The 25,596-nt window shown below is 47.4% G+C and overlaps 1 long non-coding RNA gene across 2 annotated transcripts; it reads left to right on the forward strand.

Annotated features, from left to right (window-relative positions):
- The first annotated feature begins 13,540 nt into the window (after positions 1-13,540).
- On the forward strand, positions 13,541-23,362 carry LOC135177921 (uncharacterized). 2 transcript variants are annotated; one of them, XR_010303247.1, is made up of 4 exons: positions 13,541-13,653; positions 20,850-21,002; positions 21,828-21,947; positions 23,246-23,362. It is a non-coding gene; the product is annotated as an uncharacterized LOC135177921 (long non-coding RNA). The 2 variants fall into 2 exon arrangements; XR_010303246.1 differs by having other exon boundaries at positions 21,828-21,916.
- Positions 23,363-25,596: the final 2,234 nt, after the last annotated feature.

Below are 25,596 nucleotides of genomic sequence, written 5' to 3' on the forward strand. Positions count from 1 at the left end.
TGAAGGGCAGAGAGATGGCAGCTCCCTCAGTGACATATTTTGTGTCCTAGGTTTGCATTTGGTGGTTTGTGTTTTTTTCATGAAGGAAATACATTCCCTGCAGGCAGCTTCCAGATTGTGGCTTTGGCAAAACAGGGAGCTTAAAAAGGAAAGTCCATCTGCCCCCACTGCTGACTTGACAAGTGTGATGCTGTAATATGCCACGTCCCTGAAAGGGAAAGATGGGAAGAGCTGGGAGGCAGCGTGGCTGGTCCCACCTCATGGGTCCCTGCTGTGTGCACAGTACTGCTCTGTTCACTCAGGGCTGACGTGTGTTGGTGAGGCTTCTGCCAAGCGTTGGTGGTCTAACAGCTGCTAGGGAATGTTCCTGAAGGGCTAGACAGGTTTTTTTTTGCTGCAATGACTGTCCTCTGGAGAGTTAGCTCAGCATGGCAGCTTAGCATGGCAGGCGCTTCTGCTCCCACCTGTATGCAAAGCATTTCCTGTTCTGGTTAGAGACTGAGGCTGGGTGTTGGCTGCTGGGAGAGCAGGCAGCAGTTACCTTAGAGATCAGAAATCCTGGGTGAAAAGAGCCATTTCTAGTGCTGATGGTGACTTTCTGAGTGCCAAAACTACTAACGTTATCTCATTATCCCTGCAGGCAGATGCCAGCCATTCCCAAAAGAAGGTGGGTGTCAGCCACAGACCTGTCTTACATAGACGTTTGTGACACCCAGTCTCAGTGGCCAGCACAGCTGCTGTTCCTTGGTGCCATGAGTCAGGAATGAGCTGCTTTGGCAGAGGGGGGTGGGCATCAGCTGCCTCCCTCCCACATGCCATACTCTTCATCTGCTTACATCTGCAGCAAGAAGCTGCACTCAGCCACAAAGATGCTGAGAGCAGTAAAGGAGTGGAGTAGAAATGAGCTGACAGGAACACCTATGCCACATCATATGGGGACCCTCACGCTGCCTGCATCAGCAGCTGTGGGCAAGCTCCTCACACTGAGGTGGCTATTTGCCCCAGGGAGCAGCTCTTGTGTTCAAAGACAAAAGATGATGATCATCATCACCCTCATCATGGTAAGACTGTGCCCATAGGACTACTCAGGCTGGTCCTCCCCTTGGCAGTGAGCTTGGCTAGTCATAAAATCACGGAATAGTTTGGGTTGAAAGGGACTTTAAAGATATCTAGTTTCACTCCCCACCACCACCCCCACCATGGGCAGGATACTTTCCACTAGACCAGGTTGCTTGAGGCCACATCCAATCTTGAGGGCAGCCTGATCCAGTGTTTCACCACTCTCACTGTAAAGGATTTCTTTCTACTAGCCAGTCTAAATCTCCACTCCTCAAGCTTCAGTCCATTCCTCCTTGTCCTATCACAACAAACCCCTGTAAGAAGCTCCTCCCCAGCTTTTCTTGCAGGCCTCTTTTGAGTACTGGAAGGCTGCTATAAGGTCTTCCTGGACCCTTCTCTTTTCCAGGTTGAGCAACCCCAATTCTGTCAGCTTGTCCCCATAGGAGAGGTGCTCCAGCCCTCTGATCATCTTCGTGGCCTTGTCTGGACCCAGTCCAGCAGCTCAATGTCCATCTTATGCTGGGACTTACACCTAGTCAGGCTTCTGATTTAGATGGCTTTCAGTGTCTTTAGACTCTGAGTGTTTGGCCAATTTCAGTCTAGCTGTTCTGCAGAACAAGACCTGGACAGGAGTTGCCTTGGTGATTTTGCTCTGCACAGCTTTCTATCTCACAGCTTTCTGTGCAGATGCAGGGCGATGCTGATGCAGCCTTGTTCTCTCTACCTGGGGCAGGCCTGTGCTATGTATGCTCTGCTCATGCTCCCCAATGACACATGCCCCTCCAGGCTGGGGAAATAAATGCTAGCCATGCCTCCTCCTGATCCTGACCAATAAAAGCAGCTTTGGCCTCAGATGTGTTTGTTGTGCTACTTGGCATAAGGTAAAAGGGCCTTTATTGCCCCACAGTCTTTGGGCCATCAGCAACCTGTTCTAGTGGGAGGTGTCCCTGCCTATGGCAGGGGGTTGGAACTGGATGATCCTTGAGGTCCCTTCCAACCTAACCCATTCTATGATTCAATCAGTATTTGAGGTGCTGACCCCACAAGCAGGAAGCAGGATGCAGTTAAGTAGTTTGGGAATTTCTACTGACAATAAAGTTTTTATACCTTCCAGTCCAACATTTGCAGCTGACTGGAGTCAAAGCTGGGGTGTGCGTTGTCAGAACCAGCCCAGCCCAAAGGCCTTGCCTCAGCTGAGAATGAGTGTGGAGCAATGCAGCAATGTGCAATCTGCTCAATTCACCCCTGGCCCCAGCCCAGTTTGTGGCAAGCTGGCTGCCTTCCCCATGGGAAAGGTCACCCCAGCAGAGCTGGAGGGAGAAGATTTGGTGAGTCAGGAGTTTTGGAGTTAGTATTTCAACTGAGCTGTAGTTGCTCTATGTGGGGACTGGCATTTGCATTGTCAAGGCTCCACGTGGTAGCTTGCAAGCTTTTCATTTCCTTTAGCCTCTCTCACACCAGTGTAAGTGGCTGCCCGGGCACATAGCACACTGGCACCAGGCTGTGTAGCCATTTCTTCCTCCTTTCTCCAGCTCCCCACTGCATTCTTTGGCTTGCAAAGGCCACAGCTATCAGGCAGGCCTCTACTAGAAGGAGCCTGGAATGAAGATGATAAATGAATCCTGTGCATGCATGGCAGGAGCAGGCTCATTGCTACAAGTGTTCCTGTAGCCACTGCTCCCTTATCAGCCTGCAAAACAAGATTGCTGAGTGTCTAGGGCCAATACTCTTGTGCAGACGCTAGGAGAGCTACAAGCCTTATCAGCACACTGGTTCAGGGGTGGCATTTGCAATTCAAAAAGCCCAGCTTTGACTCGCTGTCAGTAAAATGCTTGTCTCTTCTGAAAGCCTTAGGCCATCCCTGCTAACTCACTCCATCCTCCCTGAGACCACAGCCAAGCTTGTCACCCTGAGGAAGTCACAAGTAGACTTCCTACACATGCTGCCCTCTAATTTATGTCCTGCTGAAGTACGAGGAACATAAACACAGAGGACAAAGCAGATGCTGTCTAGCTAAGTAACAAATTTCTCCTACCCACCCCCAGACTCGTCTGAAATGTTTCTCTTTTACAGGAGTGATATTTATTAGCAAAAATTAGCTAATGATTAATAGCTGTGTAGTAATGCCCTGCTGTTGTAAATAGCTTACAACCAGGAGTGCAAGCACAGCAATAATCACAGCCTTTCCTCGTATCAGCAGGGATGAGTTGGACAAACCGTGCTGAGCATTAGAGGGTATTTCAATCTTGGTTCTGGCAGAGAGCACATCAGCCTACAGCAGCAGCAGGCATTTGCATAGGGGAAGTTCATCCAGTAGGGTGGGGGAGGGTTGCTCCTGGGCTGTCAGACAGGCACTGTGTCATGCTGCGGTTTCCAGTCACTGACCTTGGGCTGTTTAGGAGTCAATAGATACCCAATATTCAATCTGACCTCCTTTTTCCCACCTCTCTGCCTCCACTTGTCTTCTGCTCTCCAGCTCTCTCATAATGTTTGAGGAGATAGTTTAGAAACAAAGACAACCATGAACAGAATCACAGAATGGTTGGGGCTGGAAGGGACCTCAGAGATCATCCAGTTCCAACCCCCCCTGCCAGGTGCAGGGAGTCCTCACACTAGTTCAGGTTGCTCAGAGCTCCGTCCAGCCTGGTCTTAAAGACCTCCAGGAATGGAGCCTCCATCACTGCCTGGGCAACCTGTTCCAGTGTGTCACTGCTCTCATAGCGAAGAACTTCCTAACATCCAATCTACCCACTTGTAGTTTTGCTCCATTCCCCCTAGTCCTATCGCTACCCCAACAGGAACTGTATGAACCTGCTGAGGAAAAAGTTCCAAAGAGAGCTTCCCAGCAGTGCCTCTGGGCACAGACCAAGCTTGTTACTCTGTCTCCTAGACAAAACTGCAGAGTGGGTACATGAGGAAGAAAGATTTTCTTGCTGTTGGGTGATGAGGCAAAGTGATGCTGGCAGAAGATCTTCCCAATCCCAAAGCCCTGAAACCAAACTCAATAAAGCACTGTGGTGCTGCATTAAAAACAGCAATCTCTAATCTCTGCCTCATGTTGCTGAGGAGGAATTTTGAGTAGGCTTCAAAACATCTTTTTGGATGGTCTTCTGGATGATGCAGTGCCCCCCAGGGATGCTTGCTGGGGATGAAGAGCTGACCTACAAGTGTAGCAGCAGCACATTTTACCCTGGCTGCTTTCTTGCTGCCACTGCAGAAGTTGTCCTCCCAAGGTGTACACCTAGATTCTGCTGTCATCCTACAGCTCTGGTAAGTTGTGGCTGCTGCAGCCTTCGAGGCAGAAGCTCTTCCTTGTGGTGCAGCATGAGCAACTGCTTCCCCTGCCCCTTTCCCCTTCACCCCTCACACAGCAGTAACACAAAGAGTTAAGGGTTGCTGTTTAGTTGTGTTTCTGTAATGCTTTGTAAATACTGGGCTATATGTTTGCTTTTTCCTTCTCTTTTAATTAGCTCCTGGCCTACACTGACTTCTCTTTGCTTTGACTGACCAAGTCAAGGCTGCACACCTCAGCAACTGAGAAACCAATGTGAAAGATCCACATTAACAGACTGGTGATCAATCTAAAGTCTGCCTCTATTGCTTTGAGAAAGCCTACCTGATCTGCTGGGCCCTCAGGGCCATCACTCTGTGTGATGGTTTGAGAGTTCCCTGCCCCCTTCCCCCAGCAATGAAATCACCCAGACTAGGCTCAGCTGAGCTGCAAGTTAAAGACTGAAGCTTTGTATTCACAGCTTAGCATAATATACCAGCAGATATTTATTATACAGCTATAGACAAGTTAAAACTATATAGCTCTCCTAGAAATCAGAGTCCCCAGGAGGGGCTCCCAACCACCCTTCCACCTTCTTTCCACCCCTCTACCTTATCTCAGAGTCTGCCTTACATGCAAGGTGAGTTTGGAGGATCAGCAAGGGGGGTTAGAAGCAGAAAGATTAGTTGGGTTACACTAAGCAGAAGAGAAACACACAGAGACACTCTTATCTATGTTTGTGTCCTTGGTTTTATCCATCTCAACAAGCCTAGGAGTGAAGTAGACATCAGCATTGTTTTCTTTTCACAGCTTATAATCTAATTTTTCTCATTGAAGTATTCCAATTAGCCTCAAACCAGCACACTCTGGAACTCTAGGAAAAAATCCAAGAATTGGGAGGTAGAGGAGGTGATATTTGTGTCTGCAGCCTCCACACACCATATTTCTGAAGGTTCTTCACCATGTAACCCATTTTCTGTGTCATGTTTGCAGCTCAGCAAACAAGATCAAACATCCAGACTGTGAGTAAAGCACCAGGTGTTGTTGTGAATGAGGGGAAATGTCTCTGGCTCAGAAGATGAGGCTTTCCCCATGAGGGATGTGTAGTAGATGTGGCTAGCTGAGCTTTGGACAAGTATCAGATACTGCATGGAAAGCTGCTGCTTAAAATGGAGATCAGGAGGCTGCTACCAGAGTGAAAAGCAGGGAGGCAAACTGTCATGAACTGCAGTTCTGAGCACTTATTCAGCATTTATTTTGACCTCAAGATGAACAGCTGGTGAAGGGTCTGGAGAACAGCTATTATGAGGGACAGCTGAGGGTTGTTTAGCCTAGAGAAAAGGAGGCTGAGAGGAGACCTTCTCACACTCTACAATTGCCTGAAAGGAGGTTGGAGTGAGGTGAGTATTGGTCTCTTCTCCCAAGTAACAAGTGGTATGACAACAGGAAATGGCCTCAAGTTGCATCAGGGGAGGTTTAGGTTAGATGTTATAAGAAACTCCTCCACTGAGACACTGGAAGAGGCTCTCCAGGGAGGTGGTTGAATCCCAAATTTGGGATGTGTTTAGAAGACACAGGCATGTGCTGAACAACAGGGTTTAGCACCAGGCTTGGTAGCATTAAGTAATGGCTGGACTCTGTGACCTTAAAGGTCTTTCCCAATCAAACAACTCTAGATTCCATAATGAATGATTCTGCACTTAGAAATGGATGATGGAATCCCACCTGGCCTCTCAGGTAGCCAAGCAGCAGGCACAGTGAGGCTGCTCTGTATGCAGCCACACAAACCATGCTGGAGCCAGGGGAACACTGTGGAGTTTGCATCCCTTTTGCAGAGAAGGAAGTTTGCTCCCCATATCTGCTATTTCAATCTCTGCCATGTGCTCCAAGCCATCAGAAATCCTGAGGAGAATGAGCCATATAGGCGCATGGGCTGCTTTATTGGCTCACTGCAAACAGCGCTGAAACTCAGCTTCGGTGCTACCTCAGGCACCGTTTTGGAGCTGCTAATTGCCCTGGGAATGTCACCTGCACTTCCCAGTGTGTTGCTCAAAGAGTGTAGGATCCTGTGAAGATGAGAAGCCCGTGCAGCTCCGTCCGGAACGCATGCTAGGCAAGAAGGACAAATCCAGTCCTGACTCAAGGCTGTTTATTTACAGCTGAGGATCTTAACAGCATGCTCCTGGTAGAGGCTTTGTGAGGCTTACCTTTACTTTACACTAAGCTACAAGGCAACGACATCTACTTGGGAACTTGGTATCTTTACTCCTGCCCAAGACACCCAGTTTGCAGAGGACGCAGAATCAAGACAGAGGCAGTGCTTTTCATGATTGTATGCTGCAAACTGTGAAGGTGAGAAATGAGGTAAGTCATTAAATTGTTTTGCTTAGAAGAGACCTTTAAGATCGCCAAGTCCAAGTGTTAACTCAGCGCTGCCAGGTCACCACTAAACCACAACCCTTCCCTAGTCATTGTCTTTCCTGGTGCTGCCTCTCTTGTCAAGCATGGGGCTGCAGAGCCAGAGGAGCCCCCCACAGAGATGAGGGCAGACAAAAATAGTGCTATAAAATCCCCTGAGCATAGCTCTGACTGAAGCATTAGTGGTATTAAAGCACAAAATTATCAGAATCACCAGAGCATGCAGGCTGCTGAGGAGACGTAACAAACCCGGAGCGATACCACACTGCCCTGGCAGCCCTGAGCACGCAGCCTCAGCTGGTGAGAGCAGGAAGCCTCTGTGCTTGCTTCAGTGGGCTACTGCAGAAAGCTGGGCTTGTCCTGTCATCTCTGGAACACTAAAAGCAGTTCTGTGTGCTCACAGTCTTCCTTTTTCTACAGCAGTGTGTTCAGCAGGTAGTTAAGGAAGAAGCTTTAGCTGCTTGCATCGCTCCTGTTTTACAGCAGCAGGAACTTGAGTCAAAGAGGCAAGGTGGCCTGATGAGGTATCCCCCAGCACTTTCATTTGTCCAGGGCTGCAGCTGTGTCCTCAGACATCTCAGCTATGAGCTGAAGTCCCTCTGTGTCAGACCCTGTGGCCAAGGTCCAAGGCATTTCAGAGGTAATGCTCTGGTGTCTCCCAGCTCTCCTTGTCCTACATGGAGTATGGCAGCCTCAGGGCCTGGACTTCTATATAAGGATGATGTGAGGAGCAGCAAATTCCCAGTGGCATAGTGGGACTGCTGCCAGCTGGGAGCAAAGGCCGGGCCCAAGCTGCATCTTCCCTTCTAGCAGATCAGAAATCACCAGCACTAGTTGATTGATGCTTGTTTCTCCCTGAAATCTAATCTACCTGGTAGAACCATTATGATCCCTGTGGGAAGGTGAGGGCCTCCAAATGGCTTTTTCTCCTTGAAAATTCTCCTAGGCACTAAAGAAATATTCAGGGCTGTGACATTCAGGTTGTATTTGGCCAAAGGTGTAATCAAAGACCAGAAATAAAGAGTTTGTGCTAGTGAGAGAAAGGCAAAAAAAAACCCCTCCAAAACACTGCTTCTTCCCTTCTGCTATTTAAAAACTGATTCAAATGATAGGAGAGGCTGGGGAAGAGACAATGACACAATCACAGAGCACATCTGGTTGAATGCATCATGAGTTGTGATATTTCAGTGGTATGGGCCAGGGTCCTCTCATCCTTTACACACCCCCAAAACTTTTCCAGGAGACAAAAAGGTGGAAGGCCAAGAAGCAGCTTACTGTTCTGTACCCTGTGCCTGCCAACACTGGGAGTTTCCAGTTCACACTCCAAACAGTCCTGGCCCACTCCCATCACTCCTTTACTTGCATCCCCTGAAATGTGAGCTTTAGCAATTATGTCTTTTATATTTGTATACACCTTCCTGCACACTTTTGAGCTGATGTAGACGTTTTAAAGGTCAGGCTGAGCAGTGAAGTGCAGGGAATTTAAATGGATCTCTCTACCCTAGACAAAGAGGAAGAAATCTCTCTAGGCTTAGATATTGACCAAAAACATCTAGGAGCATGGGAAGGGCATCCCACTGAATAATGCAGTGGTGCAGCAATCAAAGCTACCCAAAGCTGATTTTTAGCTTCCATTGTCCTGTCTTGTCCTTCCTATGTTGCATTTTCCAAAGAAGCAGCACAGAATCTCAGTGGTGCAGGCAGGAGAGAGGGACTATACAGCCAAACAAAACAAAACCAAGGCTAAGCAAAGCCACTTCTCTTAACCTTTCCTCATACAGAAGCTGTGAGTGGGGACAGCACCAGTTTCATGCTCCCCCAGCCAGTTCATTATGCTTCAGCAGTGTCTGTTTTCAAAGGTGACTGTTCATGCAATGTCAATCAAGTCACCATCACCTTTGCTGATACGGAGAAAGCAGCAGCAATCTCCTGTTACTAACAGCACTTCCAGCCCCTAAAGCTACACGTTTGATGCTCTGACCTGTATCCCATTATCTCTGCGCAGACATTAGTGCTGTTTACCTGCCTGGTTTGTGCCCTGCAGGCCCCTGTTACAACCATTCTCCCCAGCAGTGCAGCCTTCAGGTGCAGTCTCAGTGCCTGCAGTAATTACGTTTGAAGGTTAACGTTTCAGGAAAATATCAAAGCATTTCTGACCCTCAGCTTTACTTTGGTGCAATCCAGAGGCTTTCTCCCTTGATTGTTTGTTGTGGTCTAACAGTAATCTGCTTGGCAGCTTGATGCTTGTTTCTATCTGGGGTTTAAACTACCTGATAGAATTTAAGTGAAATATGAACTGTGGGCTCAGTCCTCATGGGAAGGTGAGGGGGTCTGAGTGTGGTTTTTCTCCCTGAGAGTTCTCCCGAGTGTTAAAGGAATATTTGGAGCTGTGTCATTAGACTGTGTGTTTGGCCAAGGGTTTAACCAAAGGGCAGAAACAAGGAGCTTGTGCTGGTGACAGAATGACAAAAATGAAAACACTCATGTCCTGTCTTTCCTGCGTGGCATAGAAAAGGGAGGGCTGCAATAATAACTGTTCTGGCTGTAAAGAGGATCTCTTTTCCTGGAAATTTGCCTGCCCTGTCTCTTACAAGTTTCTTTTCCCTACACAGTGTTGGGGGGGTGGGGAGATGGGGAGACAGGACAACACACCAAAACAACCTCCCCTAAAAATAGAATTCCAGCATTATACTCTAAACAGACAAGAATCTCCTAACCCACCAATAGCACTACTCAAAAGTTAGGGAGATGAGCACAGGCTGAGGGAGAAAAGGGTTACATTTCATCAGAACTGCTGCTGCCTTTGCTCACAGTGTACTTGAGACACCAGATTAACACACAGAAAGTGATGTGGATTTTAATTTATCACCAACCTGAGGGGTACCTGCAGAGAATGGTTGGGATTAGGGGTGCTGCCCCTCTCTAAATTACACAGAAGATGGGAGAGATCAGTGAGGAGACACACATTTGATTTCCCCCAAGTAATATTCTAGCAGCAGCCTGCCTAGCTACCTTGTTCGGTCAGGTGTTGGCAGTCACACCCATGCTGCTGGTTATTGGCTTCAGCTGAGGCAAAGGTTCAGCAGAAGAGGTACCAAAGTGCTCAGGAAATGTTCACCTAAGCTAACCCTGCTGGCCTCACTGCACATGTGAATGTAGCTGTTAGAAATCAAAGCAGCTTGCAGGAGGCACTACTGGCTGCATGGTGTCACGTAGCAGGCCTTCGGTGCAAGCTTAAGAACTGCAGAAGTTGAGCTGCTTGGGCAAAAAACAAATGGACTTCTTAGATGGTCAAGCATTGCTTTGAACCACAGGGATCCTAAACTCCCTTGGCATTACAGACCTGTGCTAGCAAGGGGTCAAATCTGGAGTTATTTTGATGATAGAGTGCTTGCTGATTTCAAAATCAAGGCCAGGCTGCCTGTTCCCTGTGAGGTTTCTGGCAGCAGAAGCAGCGTGGGGATGGAGGACCACAGCTGCAGCTGGAGCACAACCTTCTCTTTTAGCCTCAGGAGGCCTCATCTCTCCTGTCCTGCACAACCCACCTTTTCCTCCACCTTCCTGCCACTTTGTAGACTGACAAGATGTGTGTGCTTGAACGTGACCTGAACTGGCTCCTTCCTGTTCCCTCCTAAGTAAAACCATAACAGTGCATTTGCTCAATGTGTTGTACAAATTGCTACTGCACATCGACCCAGCTTCATCTGTTTGGTTGAGGGTTTTTTTTTGTCCCTGATGAGCTGAAAAATCAAATAGCTGCTCTAAAAATGCTGTGAAATACTGGCTCTGCAAGTTGGATTTTGCGTGGGAGGAGAAAAGATGGCTGAATATTTTCCATTTTGGGGGTTTCAGTAAAATGAGAATATATTTGTGCCTCTGTAGAGAGGTGAGGGAGAAAGCACACAGGGGAAGGCTCAAAGTGAAGAGGGTTGGAAGCTTTTCAGACAGGAAGAAAAAAAAAAAACAACCAGTTTTGCTTACATGCAGCACACATTGCTTTAAAAGACAGTTCAGATCTTTGCATGTGTTTTGTAGTGCTTAGCTAAGAATAAGGCACTGCATCTAATTACAGGCTCCAAACTCATGGACAAGTGCTACGGGCTCAGCACTTTGAAATGTAAATATAACCACAGTGCTGATACCGACATGGGGATAATAAAGAGGTAAGAAAAGCAGACACACCTTCCAAATAGTTAACAAAGAGCACCTGGGGCAGGCAAGAAGGGCAGGAACGGGGATGAGAAGTAAAATCAAAGTTTCTAATGTTTTACAGCTGTACACAGGACTTGAGACCAACTAATCCAGCAGCTGCTGCCCAGACAGTCACAAGGTGGAGTTTCGGTGCCACCCAAAAATCACAGAATCAAGCAGGTTGGAAGAGAGCTCCAAGCTCATCCAGGCCAACCTAGCCCCCAACCCTATCCAGTCAACCAGACCATGGCACTAAGTGCCTCATCCAGGCTCTGCTTCAACACCTCCAGGCATGGTGACTCCACCACCTCCCTGGGCAGCCCATTCCAATGCCAATCACTCTCTCTGACAACAACTTCCTCCTAACATCCAGCCTAGACCTCCCCTGCCACAACTTGAGACTGTGTCCCTTCTTCTGTTCCTGGTTGCCTGGAAGAGCCCAACCCCCACCTGGCTAGACCACCAGAGTGCATCCAAATGACAGTGATACTGAGGGGTTTGTCAGGATGGGTAAGGTGATGGTGTCTGCCTGACCCTCACTTGTCACAAATTCATGCCTTGGAGCCTGAGAGCTGCTGATGTGTATTTGAGCATTAATTAGGTCAGCTGTGAACCATTTAATTGCTGGCCAGCCAAAAGAGCTGGAGTTGGCTTTGAATTTCCCTAAATCCTTGTCATTCAAACTGTCAAATTCCTTTCAGAGCCTTTCTGGTCTTGAACACTTAGACAAGAAATGCCTTCCTGAAAAGCACCCCCAATTCTAAAAGCAGTTTCAAGAATTACATCAGAATGTGGTGCCTGATCAGATAAACAGAAAAAAACAAACCAAACATGCTGAAAAGGCAGGTATAGGAGTTAGAAAAGAGAAGGTTTACATCTTAATCATCACCAAAATCACTGCAGAGAGAGGAAGTCATGGTGCTGTGCCCAGGCAGCTGGTAATTTAGAAGGCAATGATCCAAATGCTGAAGGAGATGGCAATGGCTGATGCACATCATCTCAGGCCAGAGATTAACTCCCAGCTTTCGAAGGCACAGGCTGCTAAAGGAACCACACTGAGGCTGTAAGACAGCAGCGGCCAAGCAGAGGTCTCTAGTGCCTCAGCTCGAAAAAAAACAAGCTACCTGCGTGCTCCCAGGTAGCCAGAGCATGGGCAGAGGAGCGGTTTGGAAATCTTCTCAGTGCCACTGGGTGGAGCTGAAGCCCTTCTTGTTCGAGCTGCTCCTTCCACAACTTCCCTAGAGAAAAACTCTGAATCAGGCTGTTTACAGATCGATTTGGAGCGCTCATTACACTGATGACCTCATTCTTCTGGAAGGGGAGGTCAGTGAATGTATTTCATGGGGGGTGGGGGTTGTCCAACAGTATGTAGTTGTTTGGACTTAAATGTCAGTCAGACTGCCAGGACTTGTGAATTTGTAAGGCAGTCAAGAGAGTCACATAAAATCCCCTTGAAATGGCCTGTAATAAACCAGCCAGAAGGCTCTGACCTGGATAAGTGAAGGGAAAACACAGCTGAAAGAAATTCAGCAGGGTGAAGAATGTGTTTGCTAAACAAAAAGTTTTCTTTGATTCTCAGTTTGGTTTTTCTGCTCTAAATGATTTTGAGTGACAGCACCGGATCCATAAAGGACAAGATGGGGGCTCGGATCAGGACAGACACAAGGAAACTAGGGCTTGCTTTGAAAGCAAATTCCAAGCAGATGGGCAGGGCAGCAGGAGGGCACGAGCAGTTCTCCAGCTCACTTGGTGCTCATTACTTGTTCTTTGTCCCACTCTGCTCAGTTGGGCTCCAGTTCCCTGTTTTCCACCTGCAACCAGACTCTCCTTATCTCATTGCGATTTCTCCTCTCAGTGTTTTGCTCACTGCCCTTTTTTCCCACAGTTGGCTCAGACCTCAGCCCAGTGTCTTCAAGTGTGGCCACTTGGGCAATGTCAATTTAAGAGCCTTCTGGCCCCACCTGTCCTCATTGCTCTCCCCTGCACGGTGGGTGGTGGACTGCAAAAGCAACATGGTAAGCTGTCTCGCCCTGTGCATGGCACAAATCCCCAGCTAGACAAACAGCTTATAGTGCTAGAGCTTCCCAATACGTGAATCCTGGTGGTCAGGAGTTCCATTTAACTATTCCTCCTGGATTTGGTTATGGTGGCTTAACATCTCCATGCCCCACAGCTCTGAGAGCAAAGACATCCTTAGCTGACTTCTGCAGGGGTTGTGGCTTCAGGCTGTAGCGCTACAAAGGTCTGCTGACACAACTGTGCTAGAAAAGGTTCCAGGTGGGGATGTACCACTGTTGACCAGCATGTGCTCGCTTACCTGGATCACTGTTGCTTGGGACATTGTAAACAACTGTGACCACAGAAGACTTTGTCGTCCTCTTGTGGTTTATTACGGCTCTTCTTCTGGAGGCTGTGGCCCCTTTATGTGCAGACAGAGAGACTGTGTCCTAGCCCACCTCAGGCAAGGTCTAGGGAGTGATTTAAAGTGCTGATGAAAGTGGCTAATGCTAACTCATCCTGCTTTGCCCAGAGAATGAGAGCATGCTCACAGGATTTCTTTTGTTGGCCCAGCTGCAGGATGGTAACTCCCAGCTGACGGATGCTGATGGGGAACATCTGCAGTCAGCCCAGCCAGGAGGTCAGCTGATTTGGCAGAAAGGTTCTTTGGCTGTGCTGCTAAAAGAAGCTCTTCTGATACATCTCTGCTGGTACAGGTACAGTAGATACTGTGTTATGGAAATATCTCTTGTTTTCACTCTTGAAGTAATTCTGAGCATTTTCAAGAGGTCTGAAGTTCTCCTGTTACTCAGCACTTCCTTGACACTCCCTGTTACCAGTCTCACCTCCTCTCATTTCTTCTCCTCTTTGTAAACCCATGTCAGAACCAGCACAGAGTGCACCTTAACCACTGAAGGCTTCTGGCTCCAACTACCAGCACTCCTGAACACAAGTCAGGCGTCCTTAAGGCTGGTTCCCATCTCTTTTGCATATTTTGTGCTCTCCTCTACTGATACAATTAGTGTAGATCAGCAGAATATATCATTAGACCATAACATAAAATGCAAGCTTACTGCTTGAGACTGGTAGAGGGAACTTCTGATACCATAAACCTGCTCAGATATGAGGGTGGTGATGTGATTGTAATCTTTGCCTCTCTTCCCTGCCCCGTGTGATGATGAACAGAGGTAATTATTACCCCCATTAATAATTCAGGAAGCTAAGCAACAGCACCTGGAAATTAAGTGTCAATTTTGCACAATTTTCACAGAATGAATAAGGGCGAAAAATAGGTCAGGCAAAGATACACTTCTGTCACTTTAGAGAGGGGAAGGAAGTATTTTTAGCCAGAAGAAAAGGCTTTTCTCTGTCTAGCTGTGCCATGCAAGTAGGTGCCTGCAACAGATGAGCTTTGCTGCACATGACTGCTTTAGGAACCACTGATGCTTTCCACAGACACTGGGCAGGAGTGCAGTGGGTCAAGGAGTATCTGTGTGGTGGTGATTTGAGGGGGCATCTTTACAGAATGCCAAGTTGGAAGGGAACCTAAGAGTCATCTGGTTCTACCTTCCTAGTGTAGTTGAAATGAGAGGGCCTGGCACCTTGTCAAGCTGAGTCTTAAAACTGACCAATATAGGGCAGACCACTGCATCGAGCAAAGCTGGAGGTGAGGAGAGTGAGGCTGGAGGTGAGGAGGAAGTTGTTTGGCAAGAGAGTGGTGAGAGCCTGGAAGGGGTTGCCCAGGGAGGTGGTTGAGGCCCCATGGCTGGATGTGTTTCAGGCCAGGCTGGATGAGGCTGTGGGCAGCCTGCTCTAGGGTAGGGTGTCCCTGCCCATGGCAGCAGGGGTTGGAACTGGCTGATCCTTGTGGTCCCTTCCAACCCTGACTGATTCTGTGATTCCCCTGGGAGACAATTCCAATGTCTAACTGTTCTCATTGTGAAACATTTTCTTCTGGAGCCCAATTAAAATCTCCACAAGAGTAACTTGTATCCATTTTTCCCCTTGTCATTTCCACAGGACTCCTTGTAAAAAGAGAGTCTCCATCCTCATGGTAGCCACCCTGCATGTACTGGTACACAAGGCTGAACAATCCCAGTTCCAGCAGAGCTCTCAGTCATCTGACCATTCTTGTGGCCCTTCTCTGGACACTTTCTATCCTGTCCACATATCTTTTTTTTTTTGTACAATGGTAACCAAATCTGCACACAGTACTCCAGGTGTCTTTATGTTCTCTTTTTGGCTGTGAGGTCTTGGCATTCCACGGGGCTGTGTTCTGGAATGGGGTTTGTTGAGTTTCTGACAGTAATTTTGCAGAGCCAGACTCCTAACCCACTGTTTCTCACATGTCATTTTTCTGTGCTTTTGGTGCTGAAGAAAAAGAAAATAGGTGAGACTCATACTCCCATACTGGTACTCTGTGAGACAACAGAACATGTCACTGCTACAGAAAGTCTCTGCTGATGTGCAGTTGGATAGGCTGTGACAGATACAGCGCTAAAAAGTGTTGGAGTGCTGCGCTCCAGGCTGTGCTTTGGGCTGTCTGTTCTGTTGCAGCTTTTCTTGCTGGAATATTTTCCCCTTTCACTTTTTAAATCCCCCATTACCCTTCGGGCTGACAGTAGGGCTCATGAGTCTTGGAAACTGCTGTCAGTGGAGCTTTGAACACCAGAAAGCTAGAGCACCTCTCCTGTGAAGACAGGGTGAGAGAGCTGGGGTTGTTCAGCCTGGAGAAGGCAAGGGTTTAGGGATACCTTAAGAGCAGCCTTACAGCATTTGAGGGGAGCTGCAGGAGAACTGGAGAGGGACTTTTTACAAAGGCATAGAGTGACAGGATGAGGAGCTTCAAACCTCTTAATCTCTTTACCTCTTAATCAACCAGGTTGGAAGAGACCTCCAAGCTCATCCAGTCTGCCCTATCCAGTCAACTAGACCATGGCACTAAGTGCCTCATCCAGCACTGGAAGCAGCAAGATTTTGATTAGACAGTAGGAAGAAATTCACCATGAATGGTGGTGAGACAATGGAACAGGTTGCCCAGAGCAGTTACAGAGGTTGCAATCCTGGAAGTCTTCAAAGGTAGTTTCAAGGGGCATTGAGCCACCTGGTCTAGTAGAAGGTGTCCCCGCCCATGGCAGGGGTGTTGGAACCAGACAATCTTTAAGGTTCCTTCCAACTCAAACCATTCTATGATTATCATTGTCTATACTGAAGAACACTGTCTGAAATGTGAAGCCAAGTTGGGAAGAAGAGTTGTTGCCCCAGGGTGGGTATGTTTGGCGTCTCTCAACAATAGCAATGTTAAAAAGCAAAAGTTCTCTTTGTGAAAATGTCATTCTAATTCCAGTCAAGGCAAGACCTCTTTTAAACACCTGTGCCCTTAAATCAACCTGCTCAATCACTTTTCAGTAGATACAGTACAATATGTAGATAGGGGATAGGTTATTGTTTTTTTTCCCCCCCTTTCTTTCTTCCTGAATATCTTGAGGGCCTTTACAACAGCTCCTATTGAGTTTTGTGGCCAGTGGGGATGCAGGGAAAAATGAGCTGTCAAACCACATCACCAAGCCACTTGTTACCAAACTGGAAACCACATGCCTTCCTTACTCTGCATGCATCCCTGCAACAACAGCAGAATGGCCATCCCTGGAGAAGTAGTTGGGAGCACCTTTCAGGATACCTTGCAGTAGGCTCATCCTCTGATCAGTTGGATTTGCTTTTATGGACATCAGGCACTGGCAAGTCACATTTCTTTAACCCCAAAGCATCTCAGGAATGTGAAGTTTGTATGCATTTACCTGTGCAAAGAGCATGACACAATGCCTGTAACTAGAGATCTCAAATGCAAATGGAGTGTGCAGGCAGGCCAAGAAGGTAGGGCAGCTGCTATCATCTTTCCCTTAGAGGGCAGGGGATGTTCTTCCTGGGGCGAAAGAGCACTTCACTGAGGGTTTTTCTCTCCACCCCATCACCCAGAGCAGTGCAATCTGTAACCACCTCAGGACTTATTCTCCCAGCTTGATAAGCTTGAGTCATTTTATAGTTCATATTTAAGTTGATCATATTGGTTTGTGTTCTGCAAAGGTAGCAGAGTATTGAGTCATATTTCCAAAACAAACAAACAAAAAAAACTTTTCTTGCAGCTTTTTGATCTCTGTGGGGAAGTATAAGCTATTACAAGCTCCTGTGTTTCACAACTGATGGTGTTCTTACAGCCTCAGTGCTACTGAACAGTAGGAAGTGTTCTACCCTATAGGAACCTCAGTTTCAGATAGATGCTAATAGGTAGGAGTTATGCTGAGTGGTTTCTAGCACCTGTGTGTTTGTGTGGATAGAGATCTTAGGGGTGTTTCTACATTTTAAACCATACCATTATTTCAGTACTGTAAGGTATAATAAGTGATTCTGAGCTGCCTGAGGTTTTCATCGGGTTTCTAGTAAGGGAGTGGTTGAGTGCAACGCTTATAGCTTCTCTGTCAAGGAGGCTGGACCAGAATAACTCTTTATCTAGAAACAGTCACAGAATCAACCAGGTTGGAAGAGACCTCTAAGATCATCCAGGCCAACCTAGCACCCAGCCCTGGCCAAGCAACCAGACCATGGCACTAAGTGCCTCATGCAGGCTTTGCTTCAACACCTCCAGGCACAGCGACTCCACCACCTCCCTGGGCAGCCCATTCCAATGTCAATCACTCTCTCTGCCAACAACTTCCTCCTGACATCCAGCCTAGACCTCCCCTGGCACAGCTTCAGGCTCTGTCCCCTTCTTCTGTTGCTCTTTGCACAGCTGCAAGAGATGCTGCCTGCACCTCTGCAAAGCTCTGTGCCAAGAGGAACCAGGATCAGGTCAGAGATCCTCTGCCTCTTTCCCAGCACCCTGGGAAGATCTGGAAGCCTCTCAATGGCTGAGCAGTTCCAACACTGCCACAGAGGAGCCAGGGGCTATGTTGAAATTCCTACTCCACCACAGTCAGTAGCAGAGACTTGCCCTAGGGCTCCAGGCTGCCTATTGGTAAGTGAGGCAAAGCCATTTTGTGGCTAAACTTTTCCACTGTTCTGATTCTCCTAATGGAATGAATTGCCCAGGAGCATCCTTGGGAAGATCTTCCTGACTGAATTAGAACCCAAATGTAACTCATTTGTACAGAGCTGTGGGGAAGGCTTTCCAGAAATAAAAATCAACTACCTATTCTATAATTCCTGCCCTGTTAATTGCCACAACCAATGCAGCTGGTTGCATTGTAGGGGAACTGCGACCACTTTTAACGTTTCATTGCAGGAACCAAGCAGTTAATTCACCCAGTCAATATCAATATTGTCTCAACAATGTCTCATTTTAGTGTTTGCTCAGTCTCACTCCTTAGGTTACCTTTTGGTGCCAACAGGGTTTCCATAATGCATAAATACACTCGCTACTTGTAGTAACGCAGTGTATAACTTCCTGAATGCATTATCAGCTCTTACACACTTAATCAAATTCCTCAGGATTGTCTCCTGCCTCCTCTTCTGCAGGCAGGTTTGTACACCACTTTGATACTTATTTATTTATTTATCATCCAGGGAGTGCTTTTTTAACCCACACACACTGGGGACTTTTTGTTCTGCTGTTACAAATCCTGTGGAAGTAGAGCTGCTCTTAGGAAGGTAGTTTGCCACATGCCCACATCTGCAAGAGTATTTAGGGCTTGTTTTGTTTCAAATCAGCCCTTCTTCCCCCAGTGGTATTATACCCTTGAGGTAATTACTCTGCATTCCATTATAGGAGCTGTATTTCAGTATAATCTTGTGCCTTTATTTATGGTTCTGAAGCCTTGTGTGGGTTTTTTTCCCCTACTCTTCTACTTTGTAAACATTTTAGGATACTCAAGGAAAAAAGCATGCTATCTGCCAGAAATAGAGTGTTTTCTGAGTGTTCATGCATTTGTTTTGGTCTCAAATTCCTTTCCAATTTGTAGTGAGTGCAATGCATTACTGCAAATTGCTAGCTTTTGGCAGGCGTGACGCTGAACCCCTTGTACTGATCCTGATCCCTTCCCATGTGTTAGGACTTTTTAGTTGGGTTTTTTGTGTGTGCTTCCATTGCAAGTAGAAGTCATCCCCCCTCTGTTTAACTATCTTTATGCTCTGACTTTATATACTGGGAGGTGTTTTAAACCAGAAGTTGTCTTCATTTTTGATACATGCTTCTGTATGAATTGCTGCAGCTCCCCAGTGTGCTCTGTCCTTGGCTATGTCCAGCTGGCAGTAGCAGAAGCAGTTTGTCCCTGTGTCTGTATGTGGCAAGACCTCAGGCATTGTATGTGGTGCTTTGAACATACAATCATAGAATCAAGCAGGTTGGAAGAGACTTCCAAGGTCATCCAGTCCAACCTAGCACCCAGCCCTGTCCAACCAACAAGTTTTAAAATGTAAAAAATCCAGCAAATGGTGAAGCTAAATTGTTGGGCTCAGCTCACATCAGTGACCTGACAACTCCTCTGCAGCCTTTGAGTTACACAACTTTTATCTGAAACTATTTTTGTCTCCTGTAAGTAACAGGTCAGGATTAGAGCGTGTGGCAAATGCAAAACTAGCCAAATATCCTGTCTGGTGAATCAAAAATCATGTTTGTTCCTTCACATCTTCTGAGGCTGCTTCTACTTGCAGGTGTGCAGCAGAGTCAGACAGGGGCTAATAGCATGCTGCCAGGTTAAAGCCTCTGCATTACCATACAGGTTTATGATTATCTCTAGGCCTAATCTTGCTGTGCTGTGATTCTTTATTTCATAGAATCAACCAGGTCCGAAGAGACCTCCAAGATCATCCAGTCCAACCTAGCACCCAGACCTGGCCAAGCAACCAGACCATGGCACTAAGTGCCCCATCCAAGTTTGGCTTCAACACCTCCAGGCATGGTGACTCCACCACCTCCCTGGGCAGCCCATTCCAATGCCAATCACTCTCTCTGCCAACAACTTCCTCCTAACATCCAGCCTAGACCTCCCCTGGCACAGCTTGAGACTCTGTCCCCTTGTTCTGTTGCTGCTTGCCTGGGAGAAGAGGCCAACCCTACCTGGCTACAGCCTCCCTTCAGGTAGTTGTAGACAGCAATGAGGTCCCCCCTGAGCCTCCTCTTCTGCAGGCTACACACCCCCAGCTCCCTCAGCCTCTCCTCATAAGGTTTGTGTTCCAGGCCCCTCCCCAGCCTTGTTGCCCTTCTCTGGACACCTTCCAGCACCTCAACATCTCTCTTCAATGGAGATGTTCAATCTCATCCCATTGGCCTCTGCTCACTCATTCAGCCTGGCAAGCTCTCTCTGCAGGGCTCTCCTACCTTCCAACAGCTGCACAGCTGCTCCTAGCTTGGTGTCATCTGCAAACTGACTGATGCTGGACTCAATCCCCTTGTCCAGATCATCAGTAAAGATATTGACCAGGACTGGGCCCAGCACTGATCCCTGGGGCACACCACTGGTGCCAGCTGCCAGCTGGATGTGGCACCATTCACCACCTCTCTGGGCCCAGCCCTCCAGCCAGTTCTTGACCTGTATCAGAGTGACTCTGTACAAGCCAGGAGCTGCCAGCTGTGCCAGGAGCTTGTTGTGGCAGACAGTGTCAAAGGCTTCACTGCACTTCAGGCAGACTCCATCCACAGCCTGCCCCACATTCCCCAGGCAGGAACCTGATCATAAAAGGAGCTCAGGTTGGTCAGGCAGGACCTGCTCTTCCTAAACCCTTGCTGGCTGGGCCCAATCCCTTGGCCATCCTGTAGGTGCTTTGTGATGGCACTCAGGACAACCTCTTCCATGACCTTGCCTGGCACTGAGGTGAGGTTGACAGGTCTGGAATTTCCCAGTTCCTCCTTCCAGCCCTTCTTGTGGATATCCATTCCTTCATTATTGCTTTGTTTCATCTCACTTTAAAACATTTACAGTTTATTTCAGAAGAAAAAGAGAAGAAAGAAGAAAAGTATTTGGGCAATTGGGAAATCCTGGTGCTTCTAAGAGATAAGAGGTTCTCCACTGCCAGAAGCCATCAGAGCCACCTGTCATGACTTTGAGTCAAGCAGTCATGGCCAACATTCCAGGTATGAGCACTTCTGGATCAGGTGTAGAGATGCTTTGATTTTATTCTATTTTTTATAGACTCCAGCTATTAGAATATGTATATTTCTATAAAATGCACTCTGCAGCCTTCCCTCTAAGTTAAACATGGTGGAGTCCAGATTGTGTGGAGCTGTCAAGAACTGAGTGGATCATAGAATCGTAGAATCAGTCAGGGTTGGAAGGGACCACAAGGATCAGCCAGTTCCAACCCCCTGCCATGCCCAGGGACAGCCTACCCTAGAGCAGCCTGCCCACAGCCTCAGCCAGCCTGGCCTCAAACACCTCCAGCCATGGGGCCTCAACCACCTCCCTGGGCAGCCCATTCCAGCCTCTCACCACTCTCATGCTCAACAACTTCCTCCTTACCTCCACTCTGACTCTCCCCACCTCCAGCTTTGCTCCATTCCCCCCAGTCCTGTCACTCCCTGATAGGCTAAAAAGTCCCTCCCAGCTTTTTTGTAGGCCCCCTTCAGATCCTGGAAGGCCACAAGAAGGTCACCTGAGAGCCTCCTCTTCTCCAGACTGCACAGCCCCAACTCTCTCAGTCTGTCCTCACAGCAGAACTGCTGCAGCCCTCTGAGCATCTTCCTGGCCCTGCTCTGGACACATTCCAGCATCTCCACACCCCTCTTGGAATGGGGGCTCCAGAGCTGGGTGCAGTACTCCAGGTGGGGTCTCACCAGAGCAGAGCAGAGGGGTCCTGGGGAATTTTAAGAGGCAAGGGCACTAGAGTGGCAAAATTGCAAGGAGTATAGGTCCTTCCTGTTGCATGACTCAAGAACGTTCACATTCCTCTTTCCTGACAGTATTTTCTGAAGATCTTGGAAAATGTTATAGCTTCACAAAAGAGAAGGTGGAAAAGCTGTCAAAGACACACACTGCTGCTTTTATTTTGGTGAGTAGAACAAGAAGCCAGAGGCTAGCAGGTACATGCTGGTTGGTTGAGGCTTTTTGTAGTCTGAATGACCATGTTCTGACCTTGCTGAAGTCACGTAGCTGGGTTTACACTCCACCAAGCACCGCTCTGGGGCTGCATTTAAGCCCAGGCTCACCTTGGAAGCTTGGTGTTCACACATTAGCTTGTGCTCAGGAGTAAAGCTTTGTCTGATCTCTGACACACTAGCACAGCATTTTAGCGCAGGCCTGGGCAGTCACTCCCCTGTCAGTGGTGACTGGAGTCCCATTGCTGGCCATAGCACAGCAGCCATCCCAGCAGACAGTCTTTGTCAGCATGTGTAGACGTTTTCCATTTCCACTCCAGCCAGGCTAGCAGCTAGCCACATGCAAAGCTGACATGTGGGAAGGAGAGCTCAGCAGGAGTAATCCTGCCCTGAGACCCTTCAGTATTACAGGACAAAGCCAAGCAGTTCTAAATCTGCAGAAGGATTTCCCAGGTGTCAGGAGAGCCCTGGAAAGGGTACAGCTGTGTAGACAGCTGAGAATTACCCTGATTTCTTGGACACAGGGAGGGCAGGCAGTGAACAGGGCATGGCTGGAGTGCTGCTGAGTCCTGCAGATCCCCTGGGGCCACTGTGGCTAAAACAATTTTAATTTACTCCTTGGGTCCCATCTGCTGTCTGGGACACATGGAATCAAGTAATCACTGAGACGCCTCTCTGCTCTCTGTGGGGATAGACTGGGCAGTGTGGCAGAGTCTGGGTGATGAGCCTGGAGTGTCTAGACAAGCACTGAGCTGCCCACAGGACTTTGCTGTTGTGCTGGTTTGAGGCTCTGATTTTGCTCAGTGGCAACACGCCGCGATGCCAAAAGGTTCTGAGGCGGAAAAATTCTTCCTCAATGCCCAGCCTGCTCCTCTGAGCAGAGAAGAGGGGGAGGACTAAAGAGACAGAGTCATGGGCTGCCCACTGCCAGGCAGTTGCTGGGTCAGGTTTAAGATCTACCAGCTCCAATGACCTCTTTAACAACAAGCTCAAAAACTAACTTCTATGGAATTGGAAAAAATGAACTGGGTCAGCACAATGATGGATGATCTGTGAGACAGTTTGGTTGTTTAGAGTCCAAGCACTGTCTGCTTTTATCTTCTGGCAAACGTTACACATTTTCAGAGATAATCCTTCAGCCTTTATGTGAGTGTTTCTAGTATGTCTGCCTCCCTCATTTCTACCACCAAATATCCCTAGCTGAACATAAAGCTGATAAAAACTAACATGTTGGTGATGGCTTACAGAGTGAACTGCAAATGGTCATGTCTATGTCCACACAGCTCCCAGAGGTACCACAACACATACCTTACAGCTGCCACCTATATGAATGTACTCACCATGTGCTGAGAGAAAGATGCAATTAACTAACCACAGTTTCTGCCTAGAAGTATTGCAATAAAAAAATCCAGGTAAGTGAATTATTAAATGCAGCACACGCTGAAGACTATAGAGCATGCACTACTACATGTAGTATGGCATTAAGTGTTAAGAATCACACTAATTGTAAGCATTGCCTGAATGCCTTCAAATGCTTGTAACATCCACTGGGATAAGTATACTTCAGGGATGTTTTGAGGGAGTTTACAGAGTTGCTACTGTGCTGAGTGCATCAAATGCTGCAAGGTTTGCACTTCTGACAGCGCAAAACACTGTTCTTGCTGAAACCTTACTGAGGCAAATGAAGAGTCATGCCAATGAAAAACAGCATCATAGCACATTTCTTCCCCATTTAAAACTGACTATTCTTAGCTGGTGCTTTAGAGTCACAGAATCACTCAGGGATGGAAGGGACCACAAGGATCAGCCAGTTCCAACCCCCCTGCCATGCCCAGGGACACCCTACCCTAGATCAGCCTGGCCACAGCCTCAGCCAGCCTGGCCTTAAACACCTGCAGGGATGTGGCCTCAACCACCTCCCTGGGCAACCCCTTCCAGGCTCTCACCACTCTCATGCTCAAGCACTTCCTCCTCAAGTTTATTTTTGGTTTGTTTTTGAAGGCACTTATGTACATTTTCTAACACAATTAGAGCATTGATTTCTAGAGTTATACACAAGGCTCCCATATTGTTTTAACTGTCACCATAGTGTCAGCTGAGACACCATACCAATTGTACCCACTTGCCTGGTTACAAACTGAACAGAAATGCATTAGATTAAACCACCTTCACTGATGTGACTTGTTTTACTCTGTTGGTTAATGCAAAAGTTATCCTTATCTGCCACAGAATTTTCCCATGGAAAAAGCTCTTTGTGCACATGGCACTCATAGAATCATCAGGACAACTGTATTAAGACAGCTTATTGAGAAAACAAAAGAAGATCTTATGCACATATTTGGGTAATTCCAAAGGAATTAATGGGGAAGAAGAATCTTTCTGTTTAAGATTCTACACATTTGGCCATGTTGTAGTATACAGGAAGTTAGCTACAATGTTCTCTGATGTGCAAGATTTGTCTTTTGGTCAGAGATGCTCTACATTCTGAGCACTACTGATAACTGTTCCCAGCACACAAACTAGCAGACAAAGCACTGTGAATGATTTCATGAGTTCTTTGGGAGGAGCTTTAATTCTTTGTGGATGACAAGTTATTGATCATGCCTGATGGTCCTGTATAGAACTCTGCAAGCCAGTTTTGTCTAGCATGTGTCTGGTGCCAGCCATGTGTGTGGTGCCAGCCCTGCTGTAACAGCAAAACACGGTCCTTGTGACTAAGGGGGACAGCAGAGAGGTTTCAGGGATTGCTAGGCTCTTCAGCTCTGAACAGACCTACCTCCTGTGTGTCAGGACTGCTCTACCTCTGCAACAATTTATCAGTTTTAGCTCTCTCTGATGCTTTTCTTCCCCATCAGACTACTTTTGGTTTCCATTGTTAGTATGCAGTAGCAGCCTTAGGAACACTCTGCACTTAGACCTGCATTTTCAGAAGGCTTTGTATTTTTGCCTGTGTCCCACTCAAGTGTAGAGAAATGTGCAGTCAGTTAAAAGTGTACACACACTGTGACGTAGATAAAATCCAGGTTAAGAGTATAGCTCTTGATTTTGGCTTGGTGAAAGTCGAAGGAAAGCCTCTAGTTTGCTCTGTGTGCATTTTGCTAAAGTCATCTCTTCGGTACTGTATTAAAATGTGTGCTTCACAACTCTTGGCCTAAGTGAAAAACGCATTAGCTGTCACAGTTCCAGATCTCACTGAGATGCTTGTGTTCTGGGAATAAAAGGCCTGAGCACAGCTGTGTTGAGGGCAGCACAGTGGGTTTTTCAAAACCTTCACCTGCAAAATTGGCATTCCTGTGACCGCTGAGATCAGGCTGTTAGTTACTGAATTCAAGTCAAGGTATCCTTGTGTGTTCTTAAAGGGTACCACAAGAGAGGTTCTGGAGAACAAAATGTCCTGGGAGGGGGAAGCCATGACCTGCAAGATGACAATCAATAGTATCTGTCAGTCATCTAAGGCCCCAGATCCCCTATGCAACTTGCTGTCACTGATGAGGCTGGAACCTCAGATTTCCTTAGCCAGCAGCTCGAGTCTAAATGTTACTCATCTCATTTAACCACCAAATCACACCACCAGGCTGCTGCGGTGTGGTTAAAGCAGAAGGTTTTTATTTGTATGCTTGCTTGCTTGTTTGTT

Source organism: Pogoniulus pusillus, chromosome 8 (genome assembly GCF_015220805.1).
Source record: "Pogoniulus pusillus isolate bPogPus1 chromosome 8, bPogPus1.pri, whole genome shotgun sequence".
Taxonomy (NCBI): Eukaryota; Metazoa; Chordata; class Aves; order Piciformes; family Lybiidae; genus Pogoniulus; species Pogoniulus pusillus.